This window comes from Ambystoma mexicanum, chromosome 11, assembly GCF_040938575.1.
Source record: "Ambystoma mexicanum isolate Mex_15411 chromosome 11, UKY_AmexF1_1, whole genome shotgun sequence".
Lineage (NCBI taxonomy): Eukaryota > Metazoa > Chordata > Amphibia > Caudata > Ambystomatidae > Ambystoma > Ambystoma mexicanum.
Window position 1 is genome coordinate 863,579,261 of NC_090934.1, and position 19,423 is coordinate 863,598,683.

General features: G+C 45.7%; 1 protein-coding gene across 1 annotated transcript in view; it reads left to right on the plus strand.

Annotated features, from left to right (window-relative positions):
• Nucleotides 1-392: 392 nt before the first annotated feature.
• BEST1 (bestrophin 1) overlaps nt 393-19,423 on the plus strand; it is a 168,236-nt gene continuing 149,205 nt past the window's right edge. Inside the window, exon 1 of the mRNA XM_069623899.1 lies at nt 393-582. The gene's annotated coding sequence lies outside the window, so the exon portion shown is untranslated. The remainder of the gene's footprint in view (nt 583-19,423) is intronic.

A 19,423-nucleotide genomic window follows, 5' to 3' on the forward strand; every position in this document is an offset into this window, starting at 1 on the left:
TTGGGTACTTAGATAAAGCGGCTAACGGGGGCATCGATCTTGGAATATATCGGCTCCTACGGTTGCAGGCAATTTGTGGGGTAATGCTCCTGGCACCGCTTGGTGACTGGTACGTTTCCGGCTTCACAGCATGCTATGAACCAGTTGGGACAAATCCAGGTTATTAATTCCGAAGGCTTTCTTCGAGTAACTCTGGAAAGAAAAACAGGAAAGATTTAGGAGAAACAAATGAGCCGCCGGTGCGTGCACTGGGATCCCTGCAGCCCTTGCCCTTCCCGCCACCACCCCCTCCTTTTATCCCGTCTCAGTAAACAGAGAGTGGGCTTAATTCCGAAGATTACCACAGAGAGTAACATGGACAACAAAGCCGTATTGTGAAGGCAGGCGGATTACCACATCAAGTGACCGGATCTGGACCGGTGGCCCGGGAGAAACGACACCCCCGGCCCTCAGTCCGCAGGGAACAGGAGAACTGTCTGGTGGAGGGCCCCTGCCGTGGCCAGAGCCTTACTGCTGCCCGAGGACCGACGCCTGGCGCGAGCGCGACTGGAGAGCCTACGGCGGCCCCTCTGGCCCATGCAGGTGAGTGTCTTGGGTTTGCCTCAGTGTCACTTTAAGTGGCGAGTTCAGATTGATGTCAGTGAAAGCCTCAGCAGTGCAGCTGCTCCCGAGCCCTGCAGAGACAGGTGGTGCTACAATAACTCGCTCACACATTTTATTTCGCTCAAGTGGTGGTCGAAGGGTACGAAAAGAAATAGTGGAACCACGTTCTCTCCTGGCCTGGCCCCGCTCCCCGCAAACCCCATCACCACCACGCGCCAACCGAACCCCAAACACACCTGCTATTTGAGGGAATGTTCAGTTTCAACTTCTTCCTACACTTTTATTTTAAAAGTACACCATTCTGGAACAGTGAAATAAAAGGATAGAAACAGTAAAACTTAAACATTTAAAAAAAAGAAAAGGAGCAACACTCCCAACCGCTCCATGTTGGTCAGGGTGTATCTGTATTATCTCATGCTCCTTGAGGTTAAGGTTTCCGGGCAATTCACAAAGAGTTTACCTCCTAAATCCAGATGGTTGGAAACAGTGGCCATGGAAGGGGCTGACAGACAGATTATGAGGATGAGAGACCAGGGGGATAATGTTTTATTTATTTATTTATTTATTTATTTAACGCATGTGTGTGCTACCACGTAGAGCAATGCTGACATCGCCCAGCTGCTTCACACATTCTCACACACGGCTATCGCCCCTTTTAACCTACTACATACGCCCTTATGAGTTAATTATACCACTCTTTCTTTTGTACCCATTCCCCATGCTCTCTTTATTCCTACCAGAGATGGATTGCCTTACCTGATAGGTCGGTGCACCTGGAAGCCAAAACTAGGGTCTCATTCTGATTGGACCGAAAAAATTGGGCATAAAACATAGTTGCCGACCAGATCGATTCTAATCTGTAGGTGCTTATTCAGTCCTATTTTTTCTTAGAATTCTGGGACTTGTTGTCTGAGTTTTATAATGGGAAAAGCAGAAATGCAAGTCCCAGAAGGCAAAAAACAAGCAGAGGCGGCTCGTCCAAAATGGGCGACGGAGCATCGACCCACCCATTTTGGACAAGCCAGCACAGTAAAAACTATGAGTGTTCCCTCAGTTGCAACAAGCAGCTGAGGGAGTGCACCTGAGCTGGCTTCGTGTTCGTACCCCTGTGCGCATGCCCAAGGCTGGGCGTTTTGCTTCCAGCCTGGGGTACAGCAGCTTACAGTGTCTGAGGTATGTTGTGTGGGGGTGTGTGTGTGAATGAGAAAGTGAATGATGTGTATGGATGTGCGAATGTATGTGCATGAATGTGTGAAAAAAAATGCACCCCCTACATCACACCCCATAATCAGAGGTCTGATTTGGGGGGGTGAAGGTGCCCCCATATCAGAGACCCGCTCACCGTGCTGGTGAGCAGGCCTCTTTTATTTAATGAATCAAAGCAGAGAACTGCTCACTAGCATTTACGATAAAGCAAGCATGTTTAGTTTTATTATGTGATTATACTGTCATTTAAGTACAGCCAGTCTAGCCATCTCTTACTGTGGCATGACATTTTTTATTGGGCATCTACGATAAAGTAAGCATGATAAGTGTTATTACGTGGCTAGACTGGCATTTTGATGCACCCAGTCTAACCATTTCTTACTGTGCATGGCTTTTTGTACTGGCAAAGCCAACAGGGGTTTGTTGTTATGTGCAGATACTGGCCTTATATTAGCAGAGCTCCTTTTTAAATATTTTCTTTTTATAGGATCACTACTATAGCAAATATGAGAATGTTCTTATATAGGATTACTGATATGTATAGGTGCAACCAGCTTGCGAATGTATGGCATATGTTTGTGGGGAAATGCATCATGAAAATACTTTGGGAAATACTCAAATGCTCCTGTGCACTGTTGGTGACTTGCATCAAATGGATGTTTTCATGCGTTACCCTACAAAACCGATTGTACATTTTTTGGCTTTTTACCCAATTTTTCACAGAAAGTCTGCTGTATTATGCATCATTTGAACCCATTATTTGAAAAACGCTCACAAAGTAAAGCCCCAGCTACCTTGCCTCACTGAGCAGTTAGCGCAGAGGGTGGAATAAATAGCTTCTGGGGCTCCTTTTGTTTACTTGAGCCTCCATTCCCCATGTATCTGCATGTTTGAACATCAGAACAACATGGGTTTGCCCAGGTCACCCATCATGTCTCCTTTCTCACATGCCAAAATATCTCCCTCACTTTTGTAAGGAAATCTCTAGTAATCGTAGTTAGAGATGCCGGCCGCGTTTTAAAGTCCAATGCATACAAAGTTTTCAGGATCTTAATACACGCATCCACAAATAAAATACCTTAAAACGTGGCTTGGTATACCTTAGATTCTGGGTTAACCCATAGCTTAATCCAATATGCACTTGGTACGAGGGTGATATGATCAGTGATAGGACACACCCAAGTCGCTGGAAGCAAGCATCCAGTCAGAGTACCCTTTACCGTGGCACCTGGTGCATTGCCGCAGACTTTAGCACCGAATATAGTCAAAGTTGCATACTACCTCTAAACATAGACCATTTACACAAAAAACGCCTCCTCTGGCATTTAGCTGCCCATTACTATTTCCTATGTTTTGTTTTCATTAAGGACCATCTTCTTGAAAATGCAGTATTTACCAAAGGCATCCAGTAGTATATGAATTGCTATTTCTGTGCAAATGAGTAGCAGGTCATTAATGGGCCTCATTACGAGTTGGGCGGTATTCTGGTGGTAAATCTACTGCAATGTCACCCAACGGAATTACCGCCACTTGGGCTTGTCAATTTGCCGCTGGATAACAAGTGGTGGTGGCAGTGTTAGTCCCCATTAATTTGGAGTCCATAGGACTCCATTGGGGATTTTGGCAGAATTACCGCCAGTGGAATTAGCGCTGCAGTAAGTCTGCAGATCGTTCGGCAGAAAGTAGGAAGATTTACCTACAGCATAATGCTGGAGGAAAATCCCCCACTCCAGGGCCAAACTCGTAGTATTGCGGAGCAGGAAAGGTGGCGATAATTCCATTACCAACACTTTTGTCCCTCACCGCCATTTCCCTTCAACCGATTAGGTAGTGTGCTGTTGGCCATGATGGGATTAGTGCAAGCGAAAGAAACAAAATAATTTAAGGCTGAATGAAGAATTGGACAGGGGCTGGATGCTAAAAGCATACAATGGGATGTAATGTTTTAGAATGTCACTCTTTTATACTGAAACAACCTACACCAACCATGTGTATGGGTCTGTATGTGGTAGTTCTATGTTCTGCAACTCGGGGCCTTTCTTGGTTGGAGGATTTGAGTTAAGCAAGACATTTCAACTGTAATACATAGATAGTCACGGTACAGCTTCAAAACTTCCTTGAAGATCATGGAATTCTTGACCCATGCCATTCTGGGTTCAGGCCTGGTCACGGCACTGAAACTGCCCTTGTGGCTGCCTGGGATGACATCTTGTGGGCTGCTAATGAAGGGGATCTCAGCATGCCGGTCATGCTTGGCTTATCGGTAGCGTTCCACACAGTAGGTTATGACATTCTTATTTCCGGGCTGGCCAAGGTGGTGTTGATATCTGATGAATCCCTATCAAATCAGACTCAGCAAATCAAACCTATTACTCCAACTCTTTGCCAGTTTTTTGTGGCATTCCAAAGGGGTCTTTTCTCTCCCCTTACTAATCAATATTTATATTCTGACACTTTTAAACATTTTCTCACAATTTAAGTTATCATTCATAAGTTGATGACATTCAAATCTACGTCAGGCTTCAGAACCCCTCGGATGCAATCAATCGAGTGTTAGCTTGCGCACAAAGATAAAAAGCTGTATGTTGGCAAATAGGCTACACCCAAACCCTTCCAGGTCTGAGATTTTTGTGTTTGGATCTAAAAATCAGCTTGCTGACCTACACTCTTGTGTTCTCTGCCCAGCTCTCTTTGAAGTCTCGGCTGCCTTCTAAAAACTTTGGCTGCATTTCACAGCCAAACATAAATTGTTATCTGCACATCAGCGAAATTGTGAAATCCATATATTTCCAACTTAAACTCCTTATATCTGTTTTGCCCCTTATCACATAAAAAGATCGCCCAGCTGTGGCCGGGACTCTGCTAAATTCCAGACTGTAATGCACTTCTTATGGGCATTCCGGCTGGCCAGATGCACTGCCTACAAATCACCCAGAATGCAGCTGTTAGACTTCTCTACAGCCTTCCTAGATCCATTACTATTTTCCTGTTTCGTAGCAGCCTCCATTAGCTCCCAGTGCAACAGAGGGTCCTCTTCAAGATACTCTGCTTGATTTTCAAGTGCCATCATACCGTAGCCCCCAGCTATCTTGCCTCTAAAATGTCTCTCCACTGTTTAACTCTGTCACTTCGATCCGCATGTTAAAATCTTTTGACAATTCCCTTTGCCATTTTGTGTATCGTGGAGACAGATGTTTCTCTGTATGCGTCCCTCGAGCCTGGAATTTGTTGCTCGCTGATCGTCGGAAAATTCATTTGCTGTATCTGTTCAGGAAGAATCTGAAAACGTATCTCTTTCAATAATCCTCCTACCCTTGACTACATGGTCCCTTCTGGCTGCCATGCTATTTGACACCTGCGCCTAGATTCAGTTCTTGCTAGGTTCCCTTGTGGATTTGCGCATTATAAATAACTAAGATCATATCAAATTCATTATTCAGTGTGAAACCTGCAGCTAAAGACTGAGTAGAGCGGCTGCCTCTGTTGTCCCAGAGGTCAATCGTAAAGGCATGAATGATGCTCAGATATTTTTCAGCTTGAAATTGGCAAATAACCTTCATGCTCTCAGATCTTCCTTAGATCAGGAATGAGCAGCATATTTACATCAGTCTTGATGCCATGTTTTCATCAGTATGGTTGGTGAACTTGTTCTAGGTCTTGCTACCGCACAATAATCTCATCTGTCTACAAACAAAAGTTATCTAGCCTTCCTTCACTTGAACTTATACATCATGCACTGGGTGAGGTGACAAGCCTTGTTGGTAGTTGGCGCTGGCAGTTCGTGGTTGTCCACTTTTTGTGCGGTTTATCTTGGTATCAAGTATACGTAAGTGAATGGAGAATGTAGACACATCAGTCAAAGGTTGCTTCTGTACATGCTTTTTAATGTACTCAATAACACGTGAGAAATTCTGACCACATTTGCCATAAAGGTGAAACAAAGAGCCGACGTGCATTTCGACCGTAGTCTTTATCAAGGCAGACACAAGTTAGGTGACATGGATGCCAGCTGGGAGATATTGAGGTCCGAAGGCCTCGCTGTTGAGGGTGCCTGCTGAAAGCTGGATAGCTTATCTCAGAGAATTGCTCTGTAGCTCCGTCCGCTGTGGTCTGTATTTAACTTCAGAACAGTACACTCCTACTTTTGGACCCTGTAGTACACTGGTTATTAGGGGTTACACTGTCCTGTTGTACATTATTTACAGCCTCACTAACTGGGTCTTAAAGGTGTCTAGACTGTGCCAGTCTGGACGATACAGAGATCACAGGAATGTTATGAGTCTTCCTAGAACGCTGTGTAAACTGCAGGCTATGTGCCCCAGCTGCTGATTTAATCTGTTAGGAGTATTCAGTCAGTCTTCAGCCTGCAGTGTTTTTGAGCTGAGCCCATTCTTTGTGTGATTATGTGGCCAGCACAAATTCATGCCTATAAATGTAAAATGCCATGAAGAAGTGCAAAAGCCAAAACGTTGCCCATGCTTGGGTTATATTGTCTCCGTGTTGGGCACTTTAATTGTAATATGCAGTTCTTTTATCAGTGGAGAACTGCAATAGACACAACATTAACACTCTGTTCAGTTTCAAGTCCTTGGGCCCTTTTATCAAAGTAACAAATGTGGAGTAAAAACCTGGAAAAAGACTTCTGGCCGTTTTCTTTGTATCTGCACATTATGCTGGGTCTGGGGATCTCTGTGTGAAGGGATCGCAATGCACTGTGGCTGTTCCAGAACACTCTATATTGATTTACAAATGGAGGATGCCTGTAAATTCTGCTGTGAGCAGAATATCCAGTTTTCAGTGGTATAGCTAAGGATAATATGCACCACATTATACCAGGTACAGTGTTCTAGATTAGTAGTAGGCAAAGGGGAGGAAGGATAACTCTGGGGCAACACATTTGTCTTGGAAGCACGACAAGGCAGCGCAGCATGGGTTCGAATCCCAATCCTGCGCTTAGAAACCATGTGTTGGTATTAAGCATGTTATCTCCAGATGTTCTGGTGTGTAGTCATCGGTGAGGGATCATGTGAGTTGTATCGTAAAACACCTTTCTAGCCCTGCCCTAGAGCTTTTCTGAGACCACCTTAAGCTTCTCTATTGGTTCTCCTACGGCACTGAATAGGGTATATAGTGCTGTGGACATTCATGACATTAGCCACTGTCTCTCCCCACTGTGCTCATGCGTCCCAAAAACTGGTAACCATTTTGTAGTGCTCCAAATTTCTTCTCATCTTGCATAATTCAAACCTGCATGTCTTTGTCAAACTAGGACACAGAGGACAGTTTACGGAGATTTTAAGTTGGTCCGTGGCAGGCAAGGAATGTAGATCCAGTCTTGGCTTGTTTATGCTCCTATATTTTGCATATTGGTACTCCTGCATTTAAAGCGGGAAAACTAAACTAGCAGTACTGTATGGAAATGCAAAATGGCATGGACTTTAAACCAAACCAGGGACTTGCAGAACATGGCTTGAGAAGCCTGTTTCTGCAGATACGTTATGAACCAGGGCAATAGTTTGTCAGCATTGCTAGCATGAGTGCAAATCAAAGGGGGGGGTCTGGGAGTCTCTCTGCCAGCACAAACACAGCCCATTGACCTGTTCTTGGGTGGATGGCCCCTGGGAGAGTCTCAACCAAGCCTTTAGCTCACTGTCCCTTTCACAGAGGAGAAATATCCCTGCATATCAGTCTGTGTCCTGCCCAGGGGCAGTCCAGCACCGAAATGCTAGGCAATTCTCTCTGAACAAGAGTACCAACAGCAACCCCATACTCATGTTTCAGCCTTGTTGGGCATCATCAGTGTGGTGGAGCTGTGCCTCTCTGAGAACAGTGAGCAAGGGGTCCACGTCTGGATTCCCCTGGTAACTTAGGGTGAGACCCAAAGTTATGTAATATGCAAATCAAAGGGGGTCTGGGAGTCTCTCTACCAGCACGAACACAGCCCACTGACCTGTTCTTGGGTGGATGGCCCCTGGGAGAGTCTCAACCAAGCCTTTAGCTCACTGTCCCTTTCACAGAAGAGAAATATCCCTGCATATCAGTCTTTGTCCTGCCCAGGGGCAGTCCAGCACCGAAATGCTAGGCAATTCTCTCTGAACAAGAGTACCAACAGCAACCCCATACTCATGTTTCAGCCTTGTTGGGCATCATCAGTGTGGTGGAGCTGTGCCTCTCTGAGAACAGTGAGCAAAGGGTCCACGTCTGGATTCCCCTGGTAACTTAGGGTGAGACCCACCATTACTTAATATGCAAATCAAAGGGGGGTCTTTGCGTCTCTCTACCAGCACGAACACAGCCCATTGACCTGTTCTTGGGTGAATGGCCCCTGGGAGAGTCTCAACCAAGTATTTAGCTCACTGTCCCTTTCACAGAGGAGAAATATCCCTGCATATCAGTCTTTGTCCTGCCCAGGGGAAGTCCAACACCGAAATGCTAGGCAATTCTCTCTGAACAAGAGTACCAACAGCAACCTCATACACGTGTTTTAGCCATGTTGGGCATCATCAGTGAGGTGGAGCTGTGTCTCTCTGAGAGCAGTGAGCAAGGGGTCCACGTCTGGATTCCCCTGGTAACTTAGGGTGAGACCCAAAGTTACTTAATATGCAAATCAAATGGGGGTCTGGGAGTCTCGCTACCAGCACAAACACAACCCATTGACCTGTTCTTGGGTGGATGGCCCCTGGGAGAGTCTCAACCAAGTCTTTAGCTCACTGTCCCTTTCACAGAGGAGATACATACCTGCATATTAGTCTTTGTCCTGCCCAGGGGCAGTCCAGCACCAAAATGCTAGGCAATTCTCTCTGAACAAGAGTACCAACAGCAACCTGATACACGTGTTTCAGCCTTGTTAGGCATCATCTGTGAGGTGGAGCTGTGCCTCTCTGAGAACAGTGAGCAAGGGGTCCACGTCTGGATTCCACGGGTAACTTAGCAAGAACAGGTCAATGGGCTGTGTTCGTACTGGTAGAGAGACTCACAGAACCCCACTTGTTTTGCATATTAAGTAACTTTGGGTCTCACCCTAAGTTACCGGGGGAATCCAGACGAGGACCCCTTGCTCACTGTTCTCAGAGAGGCACAGCTCCACCTCACTGATGATGCCCAACAAGGCTGAAACACGTGTATGCCGTTGTTGTTGGTACTCTTGTTTAGAGGAGAATTGTCTAGAATTTCAGTGCTGGACTGCCCCTGGGCAGGACAAAGACTGATATGCAGGGATATTTCTTCTCTGTGAAAGGGACAGTGAGCTAAAGATTTGGTTGAGACTCTCCCAGGAGCCATCCACCCAGGAACAGGTCAACAGGCTGTGTTCATGCTGGTAGAGAGACTCCCAGAACCCACTTTGTTTTGCATATTAAGTAACTTTGGGTCTCACCCTAAGTTACCAGGGCAATCCAGACGTGGACCCCTTGCTCACTGTTCTCAGAGAGACACAGCACCACTTCACTGATGATGCCCAATAAGGCTGAAACACGTGTATGGGGTTGTTGTTGGTACTCTTGTTCAGAGGAGAATTGCCTAGCATTTCGGTGCTGGACTGCCCCTGGGCAGGACAAAGACTGATATGCAGGGATATTTCTTCTCTGTGAAAGGGACAATTAGCTAAAGACTTGGTTGAGACTCTCCCAGGGGCCATCCACCCAAGAACAGGTCAATGGGCTGTGTTCGTGCTGGTAGAGAGACTCCCAGAACCCACTTTGTTTTGCTAGCATTAGTAGGCTTTCAAATATCCTCACTCTTCAATGGGTGCATGCAGAATACTATTATGTGGCGGAAAATGAAGCATGTACTACTGCCTTTCAGCACCCTCATTCTGAACGGGAGGGATGCATTAAGAAAGAACAGAAAATGGCTTTTGCGCTGTTAAACAAACCACCCCATTCTGATGAGGATAAAGAGGGATTCCCGCAGAGAACTGACTTGATTTCACTATATAGTGCACATTCTAGCTCCATTCTTCCCTATCCTGAAACAAGGTCTGGTACCAGTCTGGCGTTGGTCGCAATATGCCTAGGTCAGACAAGGTGCAGGCCCCTAAAACCACTAAGGTGGTGAAAGGTGCAGCCAGCATTGGTCACTGGGCCGGACTTTCCCAGATCTGGAAAAATATGTCTCCAGGGATCAGAGAAAACCATTTACACCCTTCAAGCGTTATGAAGTTTTTTTTATTTGCCTTTCTTGCCGAAGTCGGGATTCGAACACGTCAATTTGAAAGGCTTACACCCTAGACCACTTGAACATCTAGGCAGGATGCCCGTGAATATTCATGTTAGTATGCCCTGTAGAAAATATTCAAGCATGCTTTGTAGGTTTAAAAGGTGTGCACCTTTAATCATAGGAAACATTTCTCTTCTCTTGGGATATTTTCCAGGTGTTTATAATGAATCTCCTGAAATGGAAATGTTTATTTATGGGGGGCTTAGAAACATCCTCCACATTTGTCAACTCATTGTTCCCCTCCATGCCCACCTCCTCGCTGCTGGGCTCACACAGGTAATCACTTCCACTTCCAGCGCTGGATGTGCTGTATAAGATAACGTATTATGCCTGCTTCTTTCCTCTGCAATTGGAAAGCTACTGTGCAACGATGACAGCAATGTTTTTCATGTCGGACGTCAAGGCAAATCTGCACTATGAAGCGCATGATCAATGAGCAGCTAACGTAAGTGAATGATGTAAAAGCCCTAAGAGAGGCTTTTACACCATTCATTCACATTACGGCACATTTTCAAACATGTGTAGTGCCGAGAGAAGAGGCGGAAAGCAACTTGCGTTTCTGCCGCCTCCCTTCCTCTTTGCCATACAAATGCTCCAGCATTTGCACGGGCATGGATTTTCATGGCGGCGCAAATGTTGGAGATCCATGTGGGATCAGCCAGCTTTATGCACCAGCATAAAGCAGTCAGACCTCATAGGGATCCATTGCCCAGCTACCTGGCATGCTCACATGTTGGACAGCATTTAATTGTAATTGTCAACACTGCTTACCATCGGCGCATGGTAAGCAGTGTTCACAACTGAAATAAAACCCTGCCCAACATGCTTGCATGTCAGCAGGGTTTCATTGTTGTTGTGAGTGTCGCTTGCCTTGCAAGCATGGTATGCGGCACTCACAATTAAAAGAAAACCACCCTGCTTGGTAAGCCAGCATGCTAGGCAGCGTTTAGGCAAACATGCAGGGCAAAGGGCAAAGTGCACAATGTACGCCGCCTTTTGCCCTGCACTTTTGCACTCCACCATGCGAATAACGAAAATTTGGTGGCACAGAGCCGCCTACGTATATGTCAACAGACAACACGTGAGGGCTTGCGCCGCGAAATTACCCATTTCATTAAAATGAACTCCTATGTGTGCATGCACACCTAGCGGATATAACTTCATACTCACAGCATGCTGCAGTGAAAGGCACAAACCGCTGATCGTATCCCCTCCATCCACTTTGTGCGGGTCAGAATCTGTGTGAAGAAGCCCCAACGTGCAGGCACGCGCCTTCACCCAGCATTGGCTGGTCTATAAGAACGAGTCTACATAATGTCAAGCCACTGCAAGTCTCAGAACGGTGGAATGGAGGGTGGGGGTTACAGCAGAGTGTGACATCTGGCAGACACCACCCCACTCGCCTTTCAGAGTTGAACCTGACACTAGGAGCGTTGCTTCTTTCACTCCCTTCATTTTAGGCCTCAGAAGGGTTGGCTGATGTCATATGTGTCATTTGCTCCTGGCGCCCAGACACCTCTTATACCAGGAAAATGCAGAACTGCTAGTTGGCTGAGCCATACCCAGTGTCCATCTCTGCCAGCACCTCCACCTCTCCCTCCCAGCACCCCGATGTGTACCCCCTCCGACTCCCATTAACTTTCAGTCTTAAAAAGCTGTGATGCGAGTCCTCCTTGGAGATGGTTGTTTAATTCTCAGTTCCGGGTCAAATTAATTGGTGGGAAGGGGATTTAGGCCTTGGCATTTCGGAGGGTTACAACTAGAAGCTGTCTTTTTTGTACTAAAATCGTAGAGACGAAATTAAGACGCCCCCCCGCCCAAATGATTGAGGGGCGTCTGAAAGCTAGAAGGATGGAGTTGTCACCTGGGGGTGTAGGTACCGCTTGAGGTAAAGTTGGGGTTGGCAATTTCCTCAGTGCTCGCACCTTGCTCACAAACGACCCACATTTGGAGGGGCCGGCTAGCATTTGCCGCTCATGGTCCGTGAACAACACTTCTATTATCCTGCCATGAACCACTTAATATGCCGTGAGCCTAATATTTCCCAATGGTTTACATGGCACGTTCAACCTGGAACCGTTTCTTGAAAAGCAAGGAGGCCTCAACAAAAACTTTAAAAGGTCAATAGTTATGTTGCAAGAGCTCAGGCTCGGGTCAACACTTAAAATGCTTAGAGCCCATGTCAACCTGATGTGTGAGGATCCCCTTGTCTTCAGTTGTGAAAACCCACTGGTTGAAGGCTAGTCTCAGTGTGGAGAAACAGCTGAATTCTAAGCATTTTTTTAATGGCTGGATACCCAGAGTGCTTTGCTCTGTGGCTCTGAACTGCTAGTGAATTTCCAGGAATGGTCCAATGTGTGGGCGTCTGGCTCACATGCCCTGAATGCGGGAACTTTATTTTTACTTTTTATTAGTGTGACATGGTTAAAAAGTAAACCTTTCACAACAAAACAATTTCCAATATCAAAACGCAATAGATTTCCTCACATCCAAGACATTTCATAAAATAGTTCAGCATACTCTAAACATTTCTCTACAACATAATCCCTCTTCTTACAAAACAGCATTCCACTAGATTAATAATATACAAAGTCAAAAATAAAAAAAAAGAATCGTAATGAAACCTTACTTCTAAAGACTCTCAAACACATAAACTACAATTTTATCACGCTGGTGACTCAGAAAACTCAATGCAGCTTTGAAGGTTGAAATGGAGGAGCTAATAGAATCCTTTGCTAGGGTTGCATGTGGTTTTTCGACAAATGAAATGGCTGTGGCAATAAGCCCCTCAACGGCGGGCCAATACCGTCCAAGGTAATGCCCCCGTGGCCCATAGTTACAGGCCCGCTACTGCATTTCGAAAAAAATAAATAAAAAAATGTCAAAGAAAATGGCCGCCGGGAAAGGGAAAACGGAGTCCGTTTTCCCTTTCCATGGCGGCCATCAGGAGCGGACGTGCTGGGGACAGAAGTATTCCCAGCGCGTTCGCTCCTGAAAAAGGTGAAAAAAGAAGGTAAGTGGGGTTGGGAGGGCGGGAAGGGAATAGTTTGGAGGGTACTGGGGTAGAATAAGGAAAATACATACCTGAATCCCCGGCGGGGGACGAAGGCAGCCTCCAGCCGTGCGTGTGGAGGCTAGGAGCGTGTATTGCCCTGTTTCAAGCCTCCTCATTGGCTGAGGGGATGCCACGTCCCCAGCTGGAAAGAAACGCAGGCATGTACATGTGTCCACAGGATTACACGGGATTACACTGTGGTATGGCTCGGAAACGAGCCAATCCACGTTCAGTGTAATCCCATGGATTGCAATGCCGGGTACTAATTCGAAGTAATTTATTTCAAAGAGATGACTTGGGGATATCACTAAAAAAAAATGTTGGGGTTCTCCCCTATATCTCCCTTCCCCTTCTCCACTACTCCACCCACGCCCTTTTTACTGCTTACCCCACAACTACACATATATTTTGAAGTGGTTCGACATAATCACTTCGAAATAAAATGCATTGAAATAATTTCACACGCTGAAATCACGGGATACCCTTTGCCAGAATACATCCTCATAATTGTCGGAGCCCTCTAGCAGACAGTGCAAGGGGCTCTCTCGAGCAGAGCATCAGCTGGGCCCTGACAGGGCCATGAAATACGCAGACACAGCGATGTCAGTTACACATCTTCATTTTATTACTACAGATGGCAAATGCCAAAACCACGACCCACGTGACCCCTCTGTGCCCGCCCCCTTCCCTAGCCCAAGGTCCCTTTCCATGTCCTGTGGCCTGAACTGAGAGCCACCCACATAACGATGTGGGATGGCTACAAGAGTCATGTTACAACTTGACATCTCCCCCTTTTTTATAGTACAGCTTGACCCATGTCTTTACCCCATTTCCTCAATCAGTCTGAGGGGCTTTATGCGGCTTCGTTGAGGTCTTCTGTGGTATGGGGGTTCTTGGGCGGGTAAATGTTTTCTTCCAAACGGTTCATCCTCATCAGAGAGTTCGCTATCTCCTTCGTACGACTCATCTGAAAATGACCCATCAACATCGTCACTTGAAAACTCCCATCTTTCAGGTGTGCGACCTGGATGTCTCGTGAAACAAGAAGAGTTTCTTGTGACCTCTTGTTGGCGATCTCCACAGGCAGTCACCATCTTGCCTTTTTTTTGCAGTCACTATCAGCATTTCTGGAGCAAATGTCGAGTCTTCCATCCGGGCCCTTGGCTGGCACATCACTACCTGATCTTCTAGATCTACCTCACACTCTTGTGCTCTCCTTCATGTGTCAGCCCTTTCCTTCAACTTTCTTTTTGTTCTAGATCACGATCCTTGACTTGTTGTTCAAGGGGTGTGACGGGTTGTCGACTTTGACTCTCTGGTAGTCGTGTTCTGATGACACGTCGAAACATGAGGTCAGAAGGGCTCACTCCGGTGGTGCTATGAGGGGTGTGACGATAATCACGTAGCAACTGATATAGTGCTTGCTCAAAGGGTTTGTTGGTCAGATTGGCTGTCTGTAACGTTGGCCATGAATCGTTCAACGATCCCATTAGCCTGAGACCATTGCAGCTTTATCTTGCGGAGTAGGAACCCCATGTATTTGGCAAAGTTCTCAAAATCATGACTTGTGAATGGGGGTCCATTGTCTGATTTCAGGACCTTTGGTATGCCATAAACAGATAGCATTCGGTCTAACGCTGGAATGACGCACGTTGCTGATGTGGAATCAATGAGCTGCGCGTCTGGAAATCGGGAATGTTCATCAATGAGTACTATTACGTATTTTCCATTTTGCAGTGGTCCAGAAAAAGCGACTGCTACCTCTCCCCAGACACCGCCGGGAAGTGTTGACATTTGTAAGGGATTTGGGTGCGGCTAGTACGCATAGCTTGCATCTGCCCACAACTTCTTCCACCAGGGTATCTAACTTTGGAAACCAGACCTTCTTGCACAGAAGACATTTTGTGGAAGCTAATCCTCAGTGACCCTCATGTGCTAGCTCGACAACACGTTCACGTAGTGAGGAAGGTATGTCAACTTTTGATCCTTTCATCACAATATGGTTCTCAATTACTATCAGCTCATCCTTTACAAGTTCCAACACCTTGATGTCATCTTTCACAGTTTCTTCTTCTTGTTTGGCTTGTTGTTTAGCATGTGACATTGTCTGAGTCTGTATACAGCGAGTTATTATGGCAAGGGCTTCATCATTTTCTGATTCTTTACTTACTTACTGCGGCCCAGTCCACCGGCAGAGTTTGCTGATGATGTATGATGTAGTTGATGGAGTTTTCTGCGATGGATGGACCGGCGCGGGCTGGGCCTGCAGGGTGTCTTGAAAGGTAGTCCACCAGGTTATTTTCCTTCCCTGGGCGGTGTGAGATGTTACATTTGTAATCTTGAAGGCCTAGTCCCCACCTTGCTATTCTTGGGGGCATTCTTGCCTTGGAATCACCGAAGATTGTAAGAAGTGCCTGGTGATCAGTGATGATGGTGAATGCTTTGCCATATAAAAAGAGATGAAAATATTCACAGGTCCACACCACTGCTAATTTTTTTTCTGCCTGAGAATAGGCTTCTTCTGTTGTTGTAAGGCTCCTACTTGCATATGCCACTACAATCTTTTCACTCGGTTCTTCTGGGTTGCATTTTGTTAAAATGGTGCTGAGTCCCACTGGGCTGGCATCAACTATTACTTCGGTTTTCTTATCTGCGTAAAAGTATGCCATGTTATCTGCTTTGATGATGTTGTCACGGATGGTTTCAAAAGCAGCTTGACAATCGGGAGACCACTTGAATAATTGCACTACGTCTACTCACATGTACAAAAGTACATGTGAGTAGACGTAGTGGATTGCTTACTGTTGCATAATCTTATAGATATCGGGAGCAATAGCTGACTAGCCCAAGAAAAGATCATAGGTCGGATATGTTTTGCGGTGGTTGGGCTGAGTTGAGGGCCACCACTTTTTCAGGGTCCGGACTCATTCCTTTTTCTGAAAATATGTGTCCAAAGAACCTGAGAGAGTCTTTCCGGAACTCACACTTTGCTCAATTGAGCGTAAAACCTGATGTACAGACTTTGTGGAGAGCTGCATCATGTTCTTCCTTGGATTTTCCATAAACCAGTACATCATCTGAGTAATTCAGACAGTTTGGGACATGGCGGATGACCTTATGGATTTCTTCCTGGAAGATCTCTGCAACCGACGAGATGCCAAAGCTGAGTCTTTTGTATTGGAATAAGCCTCAGTGAGTTATGAAGCTGGTAATGTACCTGGACTCTGGGGCAATTTCAATTTGATTATATCCTTTTGTGAGTTCCAGTTTTGAAAAGTATTTGGCTCCATGTGAAAGGTGATTCATGTCTGTTATTCTCGGTGCTTGGTGTCTTTCTCTTTCTATGGCCTCATTTGCTCTCCTCATAGCCACATATAACCGAATGGATCCATCTAGGGACTTCTTCGGTACAGGTACTATAGGAGACACCCATGGTGTTGGCCCTCTCATTGGCTCTGGCTCTATGACATGTTGTTTTAATAATTTGTTGATTTCATCCTCAACTTGGTGTTGTATATTAATAGGGATGCCCCGGTAATGTTGGGTGACAGGTTTTATTTCTGGATTGATATGAAGATGGACCTTCTATTTTTGTAGCTTCCCTAATTCTTTGAATCATTTTGGAAAAGTTGCCTCGAGGTCCTCTGGCCGAGAAAAATACTTGTGAGCCATCAATTGGTACATGATGTGGACTAGTCCCATGCCCACTGCAGTCTTAAAGCTGAGTATGCATCCACTATTTGCTTCAGTCTTAAGAACATGTACCTGACCTTTTGCGACGTGGGATTTGTGTGCGCACATAACTGAGATGACCTTTTTGCATGCCAGGGGCATGGTGGAGCCATATGGGTAGATGTCTACCATAGCTTTCTTGAGTTTAGGCACATTTGGTAGAGAGTCATAGTCTTCCTCACTAATTATGTTGACGGTGGCGTCAGTGTCAATGAGAAAATCCATGAGTGTGTTGTTTACTTGGATGCTGAGAACAGGGCTATGATGGGTTGCAGTGTTGTTATTTAAAGCCCACACATACCACTTTTTAAGCTGGTCGCCTCCTGATGAAGACGATTCACTGCTGGAAGGTGACTTTATTTCAATATAACAGACATAGCACCTTCGCCTGCTGCATCGCATGGTGTCAGATGGCCTATGTTCATCTTTCGGATATGTTTTCTTATGGTCTCTCTCATCTCGCCTTTGCCACCTCTGGTCTGCATCTGAACCTCCTTCACGCGGGCTTGTTGGTGCTGACCTTCTTGACTCCTTGAAACTTCTCCGGAAGTTGGACTGCATTGGGGCATTCTTGCACATGGCTCTGTAATGGTCATAGCCCCCACAGGCAGCACATTTTTGTCCCAAGGCAGGGCACTCTCCTGCATGGGGGTACTCATAAGCACATCTGTAACAGGTAGCCTCGTTGCGTCTTGATAGTGAGTTGGCTGACGAAAACAATTTGTTTGACCACTTCTTCATCAGACGATTTTGTCTGTATGGTGACTTTGCCTAGATTATTTAGTTGGGACTTCACTGCCACCTCCATGCGGTCCAGGGCAAGAATTCCATCAAGGGATCGTTGCTTTTGTAGTAACTTCTTGCAAAAACCTTGTGAGTCACACCCAGCTATTACTTGGGATCAAAGTACCTCCTCATTGGAGTATCAATGGAATTCACAGTGCTTCAACTTGATGCGCAATCGCATTACATAATTGTCTATGATTCTCCCTTCTCCTGACGTGTATTATAGAAAATATGTCTTTCGTAATCTACATTAGTCAGTGGTGTGAAATATTCTCTCAATTCGGAGTGTAACTCATAATATGAGGCAGTATCAAGATTAATTAACTCTCCTACGATATCCAGGACCTACTGCCATGGAGAGAGTATTCTTGAGTCTGACGTCATCTTTAAGTCCTATGGCACCTACGTAGAAATTGAAATCGCATAGCCAAGTGGCCCATTGGGGTCCTAGGTCACTGGTATCTCGTATATCAAACGCATGTGGTAATTATAATACTTGTCACCCTCCACTTGTCCAGGTCTGCGTCTCATTTGTTGGGGTTGCCCCTGTAGATGGCGTGGGACCTTCCTCAGACATGTTGGCTGACTTGGTTTTCTTTTAAAGCTACTTTTAAGATTCAAAGTCGTGGTAAAAGACTTTTATATAGCATTCACACACTGCAATTCTTGAAAGTTCCTCTATGACAATATTTACTTTTATTCTGTTGTTTGTTGGATCCCTTTAGCTTTGTTTACTTGTGAAGCTCTTTATTTTAGCTTTCTACTGTTTTTTTAGACACAAATAGATTTCTTGTTGAGCATTAGGTATGTGCCTCACACTCACGTGGGTGGGCTAGGTGTGTAACACTGCTTCTTGACCAATGGAGGGCTGAAATCACCTTTCGCCTCACTTATGTGCTCACTGGCTTGGTTTTAAAAAGCTACGCAAGGCTTTATTGCTGTGCCGCGTTCATGTTGTGCTCCTTAATAGAATCCCTTTTATTTATTATTATTATTTTTTTCCTTTTTATCAATGGTGCCGGGCTTCCAACCTGCTCCGCTTCCTCCCCTCTTTTTATTCTGGGTCGGAGGGGTTTGTGTGCGCTCAGCAGGTGCCAAAAAACAAAATGTATATATATATTTTGTTTTTCACTGGCGGTGCCGGGCTTCCAGTAACATTTACTCAGTAAGTACCTGTGATCCGGTCTGTCACCAGCAGCACATGGAGGCATGCCGGTGCACCTATACAGTGCCCGACAGCACCCTCCTCGTCAGTTTCCTCACTCTGTGACAGACTTAGCTTCTGTCACGGTGTGGATTCCCTTTGCGCGATTCCCTCGTCGCCAGTTGTCGGGGCCCTCTAGCAGACAGTGCTAGGGCTCTCTCAAGCGGAACATCAGCTGGGCTCTGACAGGGACACGTCTATGTCAGTTACACGTCTTAATAATATTACTACAGATGGCAAACTGCCAAAGCTCTGACCCACGTGACCCCTCGGTGCCCGCCCCCTTCCCTAGCCCAATGTCCCTTTCCTTGTCCTGTGGCCTGAGCTGAGAGCCACCCACATAACGATGTGGGATGGCTACAAGAGTCACGTTACAACGTGACAATCATATAATCTAAAATCTTTCAGGGTTCTTTCAAAGAAAAATTGCTGCTTTCCCCTAAATTCAGGACAGTGGCACAATATACGTTTTAAGTCGTATTAAGTACATCTGTCGTAATCTGCTGCACCCTGATACCCCTGGATCTGGTGCGCATTATAAATGAATAAACAAACAAACAAACAAACAAACAAAAAAAGGGTTCTACAGACTCCAGCAAGTGGCAAAACCTACACTTCGC